Source organism: Mobula birostris, chromosome 26, assembly GCF_030028105.1.
Source record: "Mobula birostris isolate sMobBir1 chromosome 26, sMobBir1.hap1, whole genome shotgun sequence".
In the NCBI taxonomy this organism is placed as follows: Eukaryota; Metazoa; Chordata; class Chondrichthyes; order Myliobatiformes; family Myliobatidae; genus Mobula; species Mobula birostris.
Window position 1 is genome coordinate 45,617,063 of NC_092395.1, and position 16,432 is coordinate 45,633,494.

Consider the following 16,432-nt stretch of genomic DNA (forward strand, 5'->3'; position numbering starts at 1 on the left):
TTAACTGTGTATAGAGTCTCAAGGAGTCATAGTGAGATACTTCTAAAACTGTTAGTATGTAAGTGATTATTTTTAATGGATCTGACAGATTCAGTTCACCCGCTCACCCCCAGCCCCCCATCACCACCACCGTCACAGATGGGTCAATAAGCATTCCTTGCACTTGGATCTAGGAATTACTTCTGTTCAAATGGCTGAATTCCATCCATTCCCATCAAAACTGCCAGCTACCAACAGCCAGAAATGGTACAACACATTTGATATTTTTACATCCTGATTCTAGAAGAAACAGGCAAGAAAGTTTCTAAGTTCCTGTTAAAAGTTTAACTGAATTAGTCAAATTCTGCAGGGACAAGCAGCTGCACTAAGTACTCTGGTTGGTCTGTATGGGGCTAAATTTCCAGAATATGTGGTTAAATATTACTGTCATTTAAAATAGTCTGTGAAGCCATTTAGATAAAATCCAGTGAAACACAGCCAGCATCAGCCACCTTCCAAAGCGCTAATAAAGTTCCCCAAGGCTTCACTAGAGAACCGAAGCTCATTACAGCTGGGCCACGCCTTTAAGGGTGACTTCATTTCTCCAGAGCAGCTGAACAAATGAAAACTTAACAGCCGTCAATGTTCTGCTGAAGTTTATCTCCAGCTGTGACTCCCAAACAAGGGTTCTTCATTTGTGAAACCGTTTATGGAGCCTAGCCTCAGCTTGTCCGTATGCTCTGTTAAAAACGTCACAAGGTTGTGTTCAGTCCAGAACATGAGCATCATGTAACCTTGTTATAACAATGGCTGAGACTCCTGTATGTATACGTAGAGTTGTGCTGCGCTGCCTTAGCGAAGTTTACCCAAAGTGATCATTGCAGAAATAATGTTTGTACCTCTGCAATCACAAGATTCTAATACAACACACAATTATTTATCCTCAAATTGTACCTGAAGTTATTATCAATTCAGAAAGAGTGATTCTCATCCCAGGGATCTCCTTCCCACCCTAAAATCTGAATGTTTGCTGCAGAGAACCTACAAGAGTCTGGTCTCTGAATGTAAGGGCTTTACTTTAGCAGGGTGGGAACTTTGAAATGCGTCTCAGTGTCCCGTTCTTTACATCATGTGGTTCGCTTACTAGTTAATAGTTTCCAAAAATGAAGTGCTCCTGGTATGAAATGTACCACATTGGTTCATCCATCTGCCAGCTGCCTGGCAGGCAGAATCAGCTATCTTCCTCAGTGTGTTTCACTCATGATGCTTGTGTTTCGGAAGCTGGTTAGGTGGTGATCGTTGCTGAGAGACTAGGTCTATTCTGTGCCATTCTGGCATCTTGTCGGTGATTTTCAGGCTACTTGTGAGCCTTCCAAAATATGTAACCAATACCATTTCTACAATGTGGAAGAGGAAATGTATTATCTCCTTAATACAAGAAAATCTGCAGATGCTGGAAATCCAAAGTAACACACACATAAAATGCTAGAGGAACTCAGCAGGTCAGGCAGCATCTATGGACATAAGAACATAAGAAATAGGAGCAGGAGTCGGCCATCTGGCCCGTCGAGCCTGCTCCACCATTCAATAAGATCATGGCTGATCTGGCCCTGGATTCATCTTCACCTACCTGCCTTTTCCCCCCATAACCTTTAATTCCCCTACTATGCAAAAATCTATCCAATTTGTCTTCAATATATTTACTGAGGTAGCCTCCACTGCTTCATTGGGCAGAGAATTCTACAGATTTAACATTATCTGGGAAAAGCAGTCTCCCCTCATCTCCATCCTAAATCTAGTCCCCCGAATCTTGAGGCTATGTCCCCTAGTTCGAGTCTCACCTACCAGTGGAAAAACTTTCCCTCCTCTATCTTATCTATCCTTTTCATAACTTTGTATGTTTCTATAAGATCTCCCCTTATTCTTCTGAATTCCAGGAAATGAATTTAAAAAACTGACAATTCAGGCTGGAAAAGAAGGGGGAAGATGCCAGAATAAAGTGGGGGAGTGGGAGCAGGAATAGCTACATGTTGATGGGTGAAACCAGGTGGGTGGGAAAGGTATAGGGGTGGAGAGGAAGGAATCCGACAGAACAGGAGAGTTGACTGTGATAGAAAGGGATGAAGGAGAGGCACCTGGGGGGAGGTTTTAGGCAGATGAGAAGAGATAAGAGCCCAGAGATAGGAATAGAAGAAGAAGGAAGGGGGAGGGAAAATACTTTTTACTGGAAGGAGAAATCGACATTCATGCCATCAGGTTCAAGGCTACGCTGATGGAATATGTGTTGCTTCTTCACCCTGAAAATAGCTTCATTGTGGCACAAGAGGAGGTCATGGACCACTGTGTCAGAAGGGGAATGGGAAAATGAATTAAGAAGGCTGGCCACCAGGAAATTTCACTTTTGTCAGATGGAGTGAGGGTGCTTGACAAAGCGGTTCCCCAGTTTATTACGGATCTTACCAAAGTAGAGAAGGCCACATCAGGAGCACTGGATAAAATAGAGAACCCCGAAAGATTTGCAGGTGAATTGTTGGCTCACCTGGAAGGACTGCTTGGGGCCCCGGATAGAGGTGAAGGAGGAGGTAAATGGGCTGGTGTAACATTTCTGTTGCTTGCAGGGATAGATACTAGGAGGGAAATTAGTGGGGAGGGACAATGGACAAAGGAATCATAGAGGGAGCAATCCCTGGGGAAAATGAAGAGTGGTGTGGGGAGGTAAACATATTTTTGGTGGTAGGATCCTGTTCGAGATGACTGAGGCTGCAAAGAGCGATGTGTTGGATGCAGAGGCTCATTAGGTGACAGGTTAGGACAAGAGTAACTCTGTCTGCGTTAAAGCAGTGGGAAGATGGGGTGAGTGCAGCTGTCTAGGAAATAGAGGGGACATGGGTGAGGTTAGTATCAATGTGAAACCCCGTTCTTTGAAAAAGAAGGACAGCTCTGATGTCCTGAGAACAGGTACAGCTAAATGAAGGGACTGAGAAAAGGGAATAGCAGTTTTAGAGGAGATAGGGTGGGAAGAGGCATAATCAAGATAGTCAGGGAATCAGTTGGTCTATAGAAAGTGTCAATAGACAGCTTGTCTCCAGAGAGGGAGAAAGAGGCATCGGAAAGGGGAGATGTGAAGATAAGTTAGCCTATAATATCAAAGAGGTCTTTCAGATATCTAGAGAGTAAAAGAGAGGCAAAAATGGATACAGGACCACTGTAAAATGCTGCTGGAGAAATAGTAATGGAGGACAAAGAAATGGCAGGCAAACCTAATAAGTGTTTTGTGTCGGTCTTCACTGTGGAAGAGACTAGCAGTATGTCACAGATTTGAGAATGTCAGGGGGCAGAAGTGAGTATAGTTGCTATTACTAGGGAGAAGTGAAAAAATCTGAAGGTAGGTAAGTTACCTGGACCAGATGGACTGCACCCCAGGGTTCTGAAAGAGGTGGCTGAAGAGATTGTGGAGGCATTAGTTATGATCTTTCAAGATTTACTACATTCTGGAATTCGTCCGGAGGACTGGAAAATTGCAAATGTCACTCCACTCTTTAAAATAGGGCTAGATGGACTACAGAATAGAGTGATGTCCATTTAGAACAGAGATTAGATGGAATTTCTTTAGCCAGAGGGTGGTGAATCTGTGGAATTCATTGCCACGGATGGCTGTGGAGACCAAGTTATTGAGTATTTTTAAAGCATAGGTTGAAGGGTTCTTGGTTAGTCAGATATTCAAAGTTTATTGGGAGAAGGGATGAGAACAGGGTTGAGAGGAATAATAAATCAGCCATGATGGAATGGCAGAGCAGACTTGATGGGCTGAATGGCCTAATTCTACTCCTGTTTCATTGGTCTTATCACGGAACAGGGAGGGGAATGGATAGGAAATAGGCCAACAGTCAACACATGATGCTCATCCTAGGTTGGAGTCCGTCGCTGACATTATCGGGCTCCTGATTCCAATCTTCTCTAAACCTGAGCAAAAGGGCCTCCCTACGTACAAGGTGTGAGCTCGGCCCATGTCTTCTGTCCCATGATAAAGATGTAGATAAGTTCACTTCCATGACCACACACGGTTTTAATGTAAGTGTTACTTGTAGGGTCATTTGCCTTCTTAAACAAGAAAGAGGTGCAAAAAATTGGGGAATTTTATTAATAGGTCGCAGGCCCAGCTGACTGTAATGTCAGCACATGCACCAATTAGCAGTGATTGCTGAAGACTTGAGATGCTGTCTAGATACTGGAACACCCAGGCATCACTAAATCTGCAGCACAGTCAAAGAGTGTAGGTTACTCATGTTCAGAGTACAATGTTGCCCTCTGCTGATGCTTAGATAAAACCTACAGTTAAGATATTTAAAAGAACAAAACATTTATATCAGACAGTTAATAAAAGAAAATAATCATAGTCATTTTTCAATAATCTATACTCCACTTCACCTGCTCCCATGTACTCTGAAACTGTTGCTCCATCTTTGCAAATGAAATTGTTATTCCACCGCTTTGCCAAATAGTTGCATTTGTACATCACATCTTGGAATTTAACAAATTACTTCCCATCTCTTCCCTGGTTGCCTTGATGAGGGTCTTTAAAAACAATTGGAGATGGAAGTCCTTAATGTCCATGTGAAAATGTTGGGATTCAACCCACTGAACTGGCATAAAAAGATTCTATATTCAGTAATTGAGCAATCAGTGGATATGTGGGTTCACCGAAGAACTTGTTCTGCCATTGCAGTGTTGGCAACGTTTTGGCTCATGCCGTGGGTTTGGGCTTGTGGATTAACCAGTTCAAATTCAAAGCAAGTGAACGTATATGCAATTTGCTATGTTAGTGGAAAGGGCATCCAAGAGAGCTAAAGTCCAAAGGTGTTGGCACAGTAGTGAGTCAAGTCACTCCAGCAAGGAAAGATGACCACATGTATTTTAGCCATTCACTGAACTTGCCTAACTCTCCCCAAATGCTCTTAGCATCCTTCTTACAACTCACACTGCCACGTCCACCAGTGTTTGCCACCTGCAGCCTGGATGTTTTACACAGGCCCCTCATGGAATGATTGAACTGCTGAGACCCCAAATGGGGTTTCCATGACATCTCACTTGGCACAACTTTACAACCCAAGAAATTATCCATTTATTCTCACTAACTGCTTTCTGTCCATCAACCAATTCTCATTCCATGCCAAAATATTAGCTCTGACACCATACTTTTTTATATGGCATTCATTGAAGAGCACCTGAAAGTCCAAGTACACCATATCCGCTGGTCACCTGTATCTATGAGTAACCCTCAATTTTTGAACATTCAACTTACAAAGAGCTGACAGTTTTGTTTTTTTTCCCTCAATTTACAAATATTTTCTCACTATAAATCAAAAAACATTCCTTAATGTTTGGGGAAACTGCAAGATTATAACAATATTAGCAATGGTAGAAATTAAAATCCCAGATAGCGGTATCAACAAAGTTCACCATCCACTCATATTGCTCTGAAATACACTACAATTTACACAAACTTTTGGGATAAGTACTTTTTGAAAGAATCCACGATCTATAGTCACAATTAACAATTCACAGAATTAACAACTGACTGTACCAGGACACATTATTATGTGTTACAAAGGGCAGAGATCCTCTAGTGGAAACACAGTAATCCCCACAATTACCTGGACAACATTTCTCTACCCCCCTCCCACACACAATGTCTTTTATAAGGATGTCACTCGTTTCTCCCAGTTTCTCCACTTCTGCTGTAATGATTCTCAAGATGAGGCCTTTCATCCTGGAACATCTGAAATTGTCCCTTCCCTTCTGCTGTGGTTGATGGAGCCCACTTTCACATTTCTGCACTCTCTCAGAATTCTGCCCTCACCCTGCCTCCCTCTAGACAGAGCATCAATAGTTATCCAATGTACTTTCACTTCCAGCACATCATCTAGTGTATAAGATGATGAGAGGCATTGATCGGGTGGATAGTTGGAAGCTTTTTCCCCAGAGCTGAAATGGCTAGCACGAGCGGCACAGTTTTAAGGTGCTTGGAAGTAGGTATCGAGGGGATGTCAGGGGTAAGTTTTTTTACACAGAGAGTGGTGAGTGCGTGAAATGGGCTGCCGGCGGCAGTGGTGGAGGCGGATACGATAGGGCCTTTCAAGAGACTCCTGGGTGGGTACATGGAGCTTAGAAAAATAGAGGGCTACGGGTAAGCCTAGGTAGTTCTAAGGAAAGGACATGTTCAGCACAACTTTGTGGGCCGAAGGGTCTGTATTGTGCTGCTGGTTTTCTATGTTTCTATGTTTCTATCCTTCAACATTTCCGACCGCAGCAATGGCTTCCTGCCACTCGCCACATCTTCTCCTCCCTACCATCTTCTGCAGGGATCATTCCTTCTGTGACTCCCTGATCCAGTCAACCCCCATACACCTGCTCTCTCATCACCATCCAGGGACCTAAGCAGACTTTCCAGGTGAGGCAGAGATGCACATGCACCACCTCCAGCCTTGCCTATTGCATTCAGGTCTCCTGATGTTGCCTCCTGCACAAGTCCTGACTGAGTGACCGATTCACAGAGCATCTCTGCTTTGTCTGCAAAGGCCATCCCCAACTCTCAGCCATTTCAATTCCACTTCCCATTCCCACACTGACCAGCACAAACTAGAGGAGCAACAGCTCATATTCCATGCAGTCTCTTGAGTCTTCATTGCATTTTCTCCATTGAATTAACCCTTACTTCTTGTCTTCCCCTCTCCCTCTACTTCTCATTCACCTTTCTCCTCCTCCATACTCTCCTTCCAACACCGCTTGCTCATTTTCAACCTCCTTGCTCTTGGTCCCATCCACACTTCACCCAACCAGAACTCCTCCCCCAACCCTTAATTCTCTTTCCATGGGTCTCATTACCACCTTCCTTATTTACCAGGCTACAGCACTCAGCTTTGTGTTCCCGTTTATCACCCTCCAGCTTTTTTCTCCACCTTCACCCATTCCTCTCCCCACCTGTTGTCATACACACTTCTTCCACCCACCTATTACCAGCCCCGATGTCAGCCCACCCACTCTCCTCCCTGTAGCAGCAACCTCCCCACTCCATTCTCAGTCCTGATGCAGGGTTTCAACTGAAAACCTCGATATTCCTTGCCCACCCCCCACAGATGCATCTCGACCCACTGAGTTCTGTTCACTACAATGGAGAGAATGGAAAAATATTAAACATGGGGCTTATCACGGCCATTGGCACGTGCCCCTGAGTTTGATGATGATCCAGTGAAAAGCAACATTGTTACAGCAAGATTTGAAAGAACACGGGGTTAATGATTTTGTAGAAGGGCAGCCCTGACCAGTTTGAACATTTCAACAAACGTGCACATCTGTACAATAAGTTTCTTGCAGGGAAAGCAGCAAGTATAGATCCAGAGGCAGCAGAAAATATTTCCAACCAGCTGAAAGATATTGAGGAAGAGGCTATCCTCCCAACAGGTGTTTAATGTGGGTGAGACAGGGCCCTATTGGAAGAGTTAGCCTCAAGGCCAAGAAAACTGTGCCAAGCTTTAGGGCAGCTGAAGATCGCCATTATCATCTTCTGGGAGGCAAAGCCAAGGGTGACTGTGAGTTTAGGCCTCTCTTAATCTATTACTCAGAGAACCTAGTGATGAACTCCAGATTATTCGGGAGGCTGAAGGGGTGATAGATAGGACATACAGAGAGGTAGCTCAATCTGTTTTAGATGTAGGCAAAATTCCAGATGTGAAGTATTAAAACAAATCAATCCCAAAGGAACAGTTCAAATCCAGGATCACACAGTCTAAAAGTGCTTTCAACTCAACGGTTTTAACAATCAAGAAAATTGAAACTTAATTACAACTAAATTGAAATCTGATCAATAAACTTGTATGCTAATTATCTACATTTCTCTCACTGGCACTTTTAAAATTAGAGAGATATCCCTTTAATCATCAAAGCGTCCGTCAGTGTCAATATTCATATTGGGATTCTGATTGGCTAGGAGAACTGCATGGTGTCCTGTTTCTCAAAAAGCTAACGATTACACAGATATTCAGTTTGCAGTAAGTCTTAATGTCTCGGTATCTAATTAGTTTGTTTTTAAGTAAACTTCTACATCTTTAGATAAGTGCTGTGCTTCATGCATTTCTGGTGTTTGACCTTTTACCCACGATTGTGTCCACTTCTACATGGTAAGGCTTTCTTCTACCTCCGGACTGAATAACCACACTGTTGAACACTAACAACTCTGAAACACTGAATTAAAAACAATCTCAGATCATCAATTCTGTGTCCAGTCATTTCATTTGGTGCTGCTATCTCACCACTAGATGGAGTTCATAACAGTAAAATCACAAAATCTGAACCAGGGGCATCTCCCCAAAAGGATCTTATCTCCTCCCTGCTACTGTGGATTTAAACATGCTTGCGTAAAAAGCATTGAAGTAAGGACAATACCTTAGTAAAACCGTGTAATGAACATGCTTACTCCACCGGTCTAATGATAGTGCTTTGGCCGGTGGCCAATCCAGACATGGGAAGTTTGCAGAGGAGGAGACTCACTCAGGTCTACTGCCCAATGATAAAGGCAGGAGTGGGTCGCAGCAGCGTAACAGAGCTTTGACCAGTGACCAATCAGCGTTTGGCATTGATTAGTAAGAACAAATTAAAGGAAGGCAGGGGCAAACACAGCAGCCATTGTTTGAGTGGACATAGAGTGGTGATCTGAAGGCTTTCCTCTTTGAGGTTTTCAGAAGAGAGGCTTCACTTAGAGAATGCAAAGGAAAGAAAGGCTCTTTTGTTCTTCCTCTCTTATTTATATCTGCTCAACTGGGACAGTAGGGATGACAGGTAGGATAGTTGAATGCTCCTCTTGCAGGATGTGGGAAGATAAGGAAATCTCCATTATCCCTGACCAATACAACTGCGAGAAGTGCATCCAGCTCCAGCTTCTAACAAACCATGTTAACGTTTGAAACTGGATGAACTCTGGATCATTCGGGAGGCTGAAGGGGTGATAGATAGGACATATTGAGAGGTAGTTACACCCAAAGTGCAAGGCACAGGAAACTGGGTGCCAGTCAGGAAGGGGAATGGGGTTGAGGAGCCAGTGCAGAGTACCCTGGTAATCCCCCTCATCGACAGGTAAATCACTTTGGGTACTGTCAGGGGAGATGACCCAACAGAGGAAACAGAGGAAAATCAGAGTGGTCGGGTCTCTGGCACTGAGTCGGCCTCTGTGATTCAGAAGGGAAGGGGGGAGAAGAGGCACACTGCAGTGACAGGGGATTTGTTAGTCAAGGGAACAGACAGGAGGTTCTGAGGGTGAGAACAAGATTCCCGGTTGGTATGTTGCTTCCTGGGTTCCAGGGTCTGGGATATCTCAGATCGAGTCCTCAGCATACTTAAGTGGGAGGGTGAACAGGCAGAAGTCATAGTCCATGTAGGTATCAATGACATGGGTTGGGTGAGTAACGAGGTTTTGCAAAGGGAGTTAGGTGCTAAGTTAAAAGACAGGACCTCCAGGGTTGTGATCTCAGGATTGCTACCCATGCCACGTGCTAGTGAGGCCAGAACTAGGAAGATTGTACAGTTTAATACATAACAAGGGCTGATTTTTGGATCATTGGGCTCTCTTCTAGGGAAGGTGGGATCTGTACAGAAGGGATAGTTTGTACCTGAACTGGAGGGGAACTAATATCATAGTAGGAAAGTTTGTTAATGCTGCATGGTGGGATTTAAGCTAGAGTTGCAGGGAGATGGGAACCAGAGTGCCAGAACAGTTAGTGGAGAGGTTGTGGAAGCAGATCCTGGTAAAACCTCAGACACAGCTGGGAATCAGAAGGTTGAGCATGGTGCTACTGGTATCCTGAACTGCATCTATTTCAGTGCAAGGAGAATGATAGGAAAGGTGGATAATAGTGCTGAAGATAAGGTAGCTGGTTTACAAACAGAGGCAATGTGTAGTGAGGAGAGATTGTCCACAGGGCAAAATTGCAGTCAACAGGATGAGTTGCAACTTAAAAGGCTGCCAAAATCAAGGTGTTATATTTGAAAGAATGCAGTATACAGGACAAGGTAGATAAACTTGCAGCACAATTGCAGATTTGCAGGTAGGGTGCTGTAGGCATCACTGAATCATGGCTGAAAGATAGCATTGCCCTGTTGGTAAAAAATGAAAACAAATCATTAGGTGATATAGGGTCGGAAGGTGTTGATCCATTGTCGCTAGAGCTAGGGAACTGCAACGGTAAAAAAAACCCTGATGGGAATTATATATAGACCCCAAAACAGTAGCAAGGCCTACAAATTACAACAGGAGATAGAAAATGCAAAACAGCAGTGCAATAGTCATGGGTGACTATGCAATAGTCATGGGTGATTTCAATATGCAGGTAGATTGGGAAAATCGGATTGGTGCTAGATTATAGGAGGGAGAATTTCTAGAGTGCTTATGAGATTGCTTTTTAGAGCAGCCTATTGATCCCACTAGAGGATCAGCTATTCTGGATTGGGAGATGTGCAAAGAATCAGAATTGTCTAGCGAGCTTAAAGTAAAAGAACCCTTTGGAGTAAGTGATCATAATATGATTGAATTCACCCTGAAATTTGAGGAGAAACTAAAGTCAGATGTATCAGTATTACAGTGGAGTAAAGGGAATTACAGAGGCATGAGAGAGGAGTTGACCAAAATTGACTAGAAAAGAACACTAGCAGGGATAACAGCATTGCAGCAATGTCTGAAATTTCTTGAAGTAATTCAAAAGGCACAGGTTATATACAAGAGGAAAAATATTCTGAAGGAAAGAAGATACAACTGTGGCTAACAGGAGAAGTCAAAGCCAACATAAAAGGCAAAGCGAGGGCATATAATAGAGCAAAAATTAGTGGGAAGTTAGAGGATTGGCAAGCTTTTAAAACACCAACAGAAGGCAACTAAAAAGTCATTAAGAATGTAAAGATGGAATATGAAATTCAGCTAGCCAGTGATATTGAAGAGGATACCAGAAGCTTCTCCAGATACACAAAGTGTAAAAAAAGAGGCAAGAATAGATATTGGACTGCTGGAAAACTATACTGGAAAAGTAGAAATGGAAGACAATGAAAAAGCAGATGAACTGAACAGGTATTTTGCATCAATCTTCACGCAGGAAGACACTAGTAGTATGGTGAAGTTCCAGGTGTCAGGGGATATGAGGTGTGTGAAGTTATCACTACTAGAGAGAAGGTGCTTGGGAAAATGATAGGTCTGATGGTAGATAAGTCACCGGGACCAGATAGTATATGCGCCAGGGTTCTGAAAGAGGTTCCTGAAGAGATTGTGGAGGCTTTAGTAATTATCTTTAAAGAATCAATTGGTTCTACATGGTTCCAGAGACAGAAAAAATCCAAACGTCACTCCACTCTTCAAGAAGAGAGAGAGGAGAAAGGAAACTATAGGCCAGTTAGTCTGACCTCAGTGTTTGGGAAGATATTGGAGTCAATTAATAAGGATAAGGTTTGAGGGTACTTGGATGCATATGATAAAATAAGCCGTAGTTTCCTCAAGGGAAAATCTTGCCTGACAAATCTGTTGGAATTCTTTGAAGAAATAACAAGCAGGATAAACAAAGGAGTATCAGTTGATTTTGTGCACTTGGATTTTCACAAGGCCTTTGACAAGGTGCTACACATGAGGCTGCTCAACAATTTAAGAGCCTTTAGTATTACAGGAAAGATACTAGCATGGACAAAACAGTGGTTGACTGGCAGGAAGCAACGAGTGGGAATAAAGAGAGCCTTTTCTAGCTGGCTGCTAGAGTAGTGGTGTTCCACAGGGACCTGCATTGGGACCAATTCTTTTTACATTATATGTCAATGATTTGGATACTGGAATTAATGGCTTTGTTGCAAAGTTTGCAGATGATATGAAGATAGGTGGAGAGGCAGGTCGTGTTGAAGAAGTGGAGAGACTACAGAAAGACTTAGAAAGATTAGGTGAATGGGCAAAGAAATGGCAGATGGAATATAGCATCAGAAAATGTATGGTCATAAACTTCAGTAGAAGAAATGAAAGAGAAAATACAAGAGCTGAGCTGCAAAGAGACTTGAAAGACCTTGTGCAGGATTCCCTAAAGGCTAATTGCAAGTTGAGTCTGTGGTGAGGGAAGCAACTGCATTCCGGAGGCCCAATCATCATCAGGAGCAGAGCACTCTGAAGTAAATAAAAGTACAAAAGGGTCAAGCGGGGCGGCCATTGTTGGGAGTAGGCCAACGGTGAGAGTGGGAGTGTCAGGCTTTGACTCAAGAGGCTTTGAAGAGGCTGAGGCCAACAAAACAGATTAGAAGATTTGGTGTTGGTTGCCCATTGTACAGTGCAGGCAGGATAGCAGATATGGCAGTGGAATGCTCCTCCTGTAGGATGTGGAAATTCATGGAATCTGATAGTCCCCCTGATGACTATACCTACAGGAAGTGCAACCAACTCCGGCTCATGGAAGACTGCATTAAGGAGCTGAAGCTGAAGTTGGATGAAATTGGAATCATCCAGGAGGCAGAGAAATTGGTAGATGTGACTTTTGAGCAGGTGGTTACAGCCAGAGTGCAGAATTCGGGGAGTAGATAGGTGAACACCAGGAGAGATAAAGGGAGAAAGAAGTCAGTGCAGGGTCCCCCTGTGGCCATTCCCCTCAGCAACAGGTTTGGGCAAGCCAGCAGCAGCCAGGCCAATAGCACTGTGGTCACCTCTGAGCCTCGGAAGGGTAAGGTGAAGTCTGACAGAGCAATATTTAAAGGGAGCTCAGTCGTTAGGTGGGCAGATAAGAGATTGTGCGGTATCAAAAGAGACGCCAAGATAGTGAGTTGCCTCCCAGGTGCTAGGGTCCAGGATGTCTCTGAGCTGTTGCAGAATATTCTTGAAGGGGAGAGTGAGCAGCCAGAGGTCATGGTACATGTTGGTACCAATGACATAGGCTGGAGAGGGGTAGAGGTCCTGCACAGTAAGTTTAGGGAGTTAGGAAGGAGGCTAAAGAGCAGGACCTCCACGGTGGTAATCTCTGGATTACTCCCGGTGCCATGAGCTGGGGAAGATCAGAACTGGAAGATAGCTCAGATGAATGACTGGTTGAGGAGATGGTGCAGGGGCCAGGGTTTCAAGTCCTTGGATCATCGGAACTTTTTCTGGGGAAGGAGTGACCTGTACAAGAGGGATGGTTTGCACCTGAACTGGAGGGTTTGAACTAGATTTGAAAACAGGTGGGAACCGAAGTGAAAGAGGCAGAAGATGGGGCAGTTGGCACACAAGTAGAGACAGCTTGAAGGGAATTTGTGAGGAAGGATAAGCAGATGATAGAGCAAAGTTGCGCTCAGCCAGATGGTTTGAGATGTGTCTATTTTAACTCAAGGAGTATCATAAACAAGACAGATGAACTTAGAGCGTGGATCAATACGTAGAACTATGACGTTGTGGCCATTACAGAGACTTGGATGCCTCAGGGCAAGGATGGCTACTGAATATGCTGGGCGTTAGATGTTTCAAAAAAGACAGGGAGGGAGGCAAAAGAGGTGGGGGAGTGACATTGCTAATCAAGGATAGTATCACGGCTGCAGAAAAGGAGGAAGTCTACTGAGTCATTGTAGGTGTAAGTCAGAAACAGGAAGGAGCCAATAACTCTACTGGGTGTTTTTTATGGACTCCCCTCAATAGTAACAGAGACATCGAGGAGCAGATAGGGAAGCAGATTCTGGAACGGTTCAATAATATAGAGTTGTTGTGATGGCTGATTTTAACCTTCCTAGTATTGACTGGCATCTTCGTAGAGCAAGGGGTTTAGATGGGGTGGAGTTTGTTAAGTGTATTCAGGAAGGTTTCCTGATGCAATATGTAGATAAGCCAACTAGAGGAGGGGCTGTACTTGATCTGGTATTGGGAAATGAACCTGGTCAAGTGTTAGATCTCTTGGTGGGAGAGCATTTTGGAGATAGTGATCACAATTCTCTCCTTTACCATAAATCTGGAGAAAGAGACAGAGAGATAGGAGCAGAAAAATTGGGAAAACATTTAATTAGGGTTGGAGAAAAATGATGCAATTAAACAGGAACTTGGGAACATAAATTGGGAGCAGATGTTCTCAGGGAAATGCCAGGCAGAAATTTTCATGGAACATTTGCATGAAGTTCTGCATGGGTATGTTCCACTGAGGCAGGGAAAGGATGATAGGGTAAAAGAACCATGGTGTACAAAGGATGTAGAAAATCTAGTTAAGAAGAAAAAAAAAGCTTATGAAATATTCAAAAATCTAGGTACTGTTAGAGCTCTAGAAAATTACAAGGGTGCCAGGAAGGAGCTCAAGAATGAAATTTGAAGAGCTAGAAGGTGCCATGAGAAGGCCTTGGCGAGCAGGATTAAGGAAAACCCCAAGGATTCTACAAGTATGTGAAGAGCAAGGGGATGAGCCGTGTGAGAATAGGACCAATCAAGTGTGATAGTGGAAACGTGTACATAGAACCAGAGGAGGTAACAGAGGTACTTAATGAATACTTTGCTTCAGTATTCACCAGGGAAAGGGACCTTGGCATTTGTGGGGATGACTTCCAGTAAGCTGAAATGCTTGAGTGTATAGACATTAAGAAGGAGTCTGGAGCTGTCGAGAGGTATTAAGGTAGGTAAGTCACTGGGACCAGACTACTGTGGGAAGCAAGGGAGGAGATTTCTGAGCCTCTGGTGATGATCTTTGCATCATCAATAGGGACAGGAGAAGTACCAGAGAATTGGAAGCTTGAATATTTTGGAAAAAATTTTAGATTTGAACCTTTCTCAGAAAGTGTTGTAGCAATTATTTATAATATAATTATGAATTTATGTCCTGATGTATCTAATAAAATTAAAACTGATTGGGAAAGAGAACTTAAGATTATTATACTGATTGAAAAATGGGAAAAAATTCTTCAACTAGTTAATTCATCCTCTATATGTGCTAAGCGTACATTGATACAGTTTAAAGTAGCGCTCAGGGCTCATATGTCCAAAGATAAATTATCTCGTTATTACTCTTATATAAATCCTATATGTGATAGATGTCATTCCGAGACATCTTCTTTAACTCACATGTTTTGGTCATGTCCTTTGTTGAAAAAATATTGCGAAGACATTTTTGATATTATTTCAACGGTTTTGAATATAGACTTACAACCTTACCGCTATCTTTAGGCTACCAATGATAGAATTAAATCATTTAAGCTCTTCAGCTTGTTGGATGATTGCATTTCTTACTTTAATGGCTAGAAGATCCATTTTGCTGAATTGGAAAGAGATTAACCCCCCCTACTATATTTCACTGGTTCTTACAAACTCTGTTGCGTTTAAATTTGGAAAAAGTTAGAAGTGTGGTTTATGATCCTTCCATTAAATTTGAAAAGACTTGGAGGCCACTTATTCAGCATTTTCGTATGATGTAATTTGACCATTTCCGAACTTATTTTACTTCTCTGTAATATTGGTTGAGAGGAACGGAGCTGCCAACACTAAGGTTTTTCATTTCTCCGATTTTTTATGATGTTAAAACAGCCCAGGTCTTTTTTTTTTTCAGTTTAGTTGATTAATTCTGTTTAGATTAGTTTTTTTTGGGGGGGAGGGTTTTTTTTTCCTTTTTCATGATTTTTGTCTAGTTATTTCTCTTTGCTCTATTATTCATTGATATCCTTTATGATTGGGAGTTTTGTCAATCAATTTTTTAGTTCTATGACTACTCATGTTAATTATAACAATGTATTCCCAATAACTTTGTGTTACTACTATGTCATGTTTATATTTTGTGAAGCTAATAAAAAGATAGAAAAAGAAAAAGAAGGTTTGCAAATGTTGTTCCATTGTTCAAGAGAGGGAGTAGAGATAGCCCAGGAAATTATAGACCAGTGAGCCTTACTTCAGTAGTGGGCGAGTGGTGGTTGTTGGAGAAGATCCTGAGAGGCAGGATTTATGAACATTTGGAGAGACATAATCTGAATAGGGACATCAGCATGGCTTTGTCAAGGGTAGATTGTGCCTTACAAGCCTAACTGAATTCTTTGAGGAGGTAACAAAACTCATTGATGAAGAGAAAGCAGTGGATGTAGTGTATATGGATTTCAGTAAGGCATTTGATAAGGTTCCCCATGCAAGGCTCATTCAGAAGGTAATGGGACATGGGATCCTGTCATGGTCCGGTCTGTGAAGTCCACATTCTGGTTCATGGTCTGGTCCATCAATCCATATTCCAGGTTTTCCTGTTTTCCCCATTTCTGTTGGGTGCTCTAATAGAGGCACATGATTCTTGTTTGGGCAAACACATAAATACCTCTGGAGACCAGCGCTTGGCTGCTGGATTGTTCCTGTCCTAACGCCCTGTCTGAATCCCTTCTCTGCTCCTTCCTCCTGAAGTCTTTCCATACCCCTGCAACCTGTGTCTGAAGCCTTGCCTCACCTGAAGCCTCGCCTCATCTCGCCTCGCTT